At 44.9% G+C, this 3028-nt stretch overlaps 1 non-coding gene across 1 annotated transcript; it reads right to left on the bottom strand.

Annotated features, from left to right (window-relative positions):
- Positions 1-242: 242 nt before the first annotated feature.
- Positions 243-317, bottom strand: Trnat-ugu. Its single transcript has one exon. It is a non-coding gene; the product is annotated as a tRNA-Thr (tRNA).
- Positions 318-3028: the final 2711 nt, after the last annotated feature.

Below are 3028 nucleotides of genomic sequence, written 5' to 3'. Positions count from 1 at the left end.
AGACCAAGCTGCCGAAGTTACCGTTCTCGCTTCCGTTGCTATAAATCCACATGTGAGCACACGACAGCTCGATCTCGAGGTTGCCATTCCTAAAACCAGTGTACATCGTATTCTTACACGTCACCGTTTCCATCCTTACCATGTACACCTACATCAAGAATTGGATGGGAATGATAATTAAATGGACACCCTAGCTGCAAACAGGCGTTGATATACATCATTGGGGACGTGTTGAAAATGTGTGCCCCGACCGGGACTCGAATCCGGGATCTCCTGCTTACATGGCAGACGCTCTATCCATCTGAGCCACCGAGGGCACAGAGGATAGTGCGCCTGCAAGGACTTATCCCTTGCACGCTCCCCGTGAGACCCACAATCCCATGTCCACACCACTACATTCGTAGTGCGCCTAATAGATGTTTGCCCATCATATGGACATGTTGGGATTGTGGGTCTCACGGCGAGCGTGCAAGGGATAAATCCCTGCACGCGCACTATCCTCTGTGCCCTCGTTGGCTCCGATGGATAGAGCGTCTGCCATGTAAGCAGGAGATCCCGAGTTCGAGTCCCGGTCCGGGCACACATTTTCAACATGTCCACAATGAAGTATATCAACGCCTGTTTGCAGCTAGGGTGTCTATTTAATTATCATTTCATTGTAACGAAAGCTGCATGGTCATCAACGGTAACTGTTCTTTCGGGAACAGATACTACTTTCATATATAATTGGATGGGAATGATTTCCAGAATCGTGTACAGTTCTGTCAATGGACACAGCAGCAAATCCTCGCCAACCAGAACTTCTTCTCCAATGTTCTATTTGTCGATGAATGTTCCTTCTCAAACAAAGGACAGGTAAACACAAGGAACATGCAGTACTGGCCCAGTGACCATACACGATGGCTTAGACAAATGGAACATCAGCTTCAACGGAGAGTTAACGTCTGGTGTGGGATGCTTGGTACTACAATTATTGGCCCTTATTTCATGAATGGTAGTTTAAACGGCACAGCGTATGCCAACGCCCTCAGACGAATTCTTCCTCCTCTTCTTGATGAAGTGCCGCTAAAAACAAGAATGCTTCTGTGGTATCAACACGATCGATGTCCAGCACATAATGCCTTGCTTGCACGTCGTGTTCTGAACCGAAGGTATCCTGCCAGATGGATTGGTCGAGGAGGAACAGTTACTTGGCCTGCTAGGTCTCCTGATTAAAATCCTCTGGACTGTTTTCTTTGGGTATGCATAAAAGACGTTGTCTATCGCGATATTCCAACAACTCCAGAGGAAATGCAGGACCGTTCGTGCTTGCTTGTAATTTCTCTTCAGCAGGCAACACTGGAAGCGGTAAATATTTCTTTCATACAACGAGTGCACCAGTGTATCTGTGTCCTGGGTCACCACTTTGAGCACCTTTGAATGCTCTACTCCAGGGCAACGGTACAGGAGAGTCAAAGTCAATTTTGTGTTATGTTTTTACTTGGTTTTCATTTGTTTTTTGACAGCTCCAGCAAGAGGACGAGTTTGTGATCCCGGGCTCCAAGTCAGTGTTGTGCTATGTAATTAATAATGTTGTGTTCCAGTGAATGGTACCCCGTGATACAGTCCTGAATTGGCCTTTAGGAGAGGAAATAAATTAGCGAATAAAAAATATACAGGGTGCCATTTAAAAAAGTCATCCGCTGTTCACATCTTTGTAAAAAACAAAGCTACAACGAAAGCTATGATGCTGATTGATGTCCCCCTGACGGCTAAAGAATATTTGCTTGGAACATTCGGTAATTTGCATCTGGGCAAACAGTTATTTAGGGTGGTCATGATAAATGGGATAGTCTGTATATCAGGTAGGTCAGTGGCGTGCTGCTACTGTAGCGGAAACTCGAATCGCTGCATGTTCTCATCCCTTATATCTGGCGAGCTGTCAGTGTACTGCTGCGGCGGTGGAGACGCAAAGTTGCTGCGTATTCTGCTCCACTGCATAACTGAGTCGTAGCTCTGAGGAAGAAATAACAAAACGTGAAATATGCACACAAAATGAACTGTAATAATGTGCAATGGATTAGGAATTACATACGGATGTGACAGTCTTTTATTCTGCCTGGGGGCTGTGGCTGATCTGTGCAGCATGCGCGGCTGCTGCTGACGCTTCATCTACATCATTCTACGCAAGCTACGTAATGGTGTGTGGCGGAGGATACTTTCGGTACTGATCATGGTGATCAGTCGATGTATAGTGTACGAATGACAAGTCCATCTCATAGTGATAGTGCATTGTGGGTGGCGGGACTTGTGGTAGGGGTCACTCCCATCTGAGAGGATACTAAACGCTATTTTCTTTTTCGGTCAGTAAGGAAAGAGGAGTGGGAGCCTAGAGGAAAAGTGGCTACTGAAAGAGATCAGAGGGATGAACATCTGGGACTTAAATAACCGACAAGACGATTGGTGGACAGCCTGTTTACACTAGGGTTTATAAATTTAGTCATGCATTAACGTAAGTTAAGAGCACAGGTGAGCAGTTTTCTTTGTGTAAGGATGCTAGGCAAGTGGCGCCATTATTAACGTAAGTAAAACAAGAGGTCCTATGTTAGACTTTCCCACTGCTATGTTACTATCAGTGCCTGTGAGAAAAATTTCGTGTTTCACCTGAAGGGAAAGGAAAACACGATTAAGGTTTAATGTCCCTTCGACAAGGTGATTAGAGACGAAATGTGGAAACAAAGCGGCCGTGCCCTCTCTATGGATCCTTCGAAGAAATTTAGGGACATCTCGATGCCTGATGAGGATTTGAAATACTGCCATACTGAATGTGAAATGTCTTACCATTGTCACACTTCACTCAGACTTTGCAGAAGCATCTTTGGGAAAACGCGTTACTTGATTAAAATCAAAAAAGTTCTACGAATAACACTTCAGATCTGAACAATGGAAATCGACGAACATAATGTGAAACAAAGGCATTATTAAAAACAGCGGTTAGCTTACAGCTGAGAGATAGAGCAGTTAAAGCAGTCTCGTTGCAGCAATGTAT

This window comes from Schistocerca americana, chromosome 6 (genome assembly GCF_021461395.2).
Source record: "Schistocerca americana isolate TAMUIC-IGC-003095 chromosome 6, iqSchAmer2.1, whole genome shotgun sequence".
Taxonomy (NCBI): domain Eukaryota; kingdom Metazoa; phylum Arthropoda; class Insecta; order Orthoptera; family Acrididae; genus Schistocerca; species Schistocerca americana.
The sequence above is the reverse complement of the archived record's forward strand: the minus strand, read 5'-3'. Positions and strand labels throughout refer to the sequence as shown.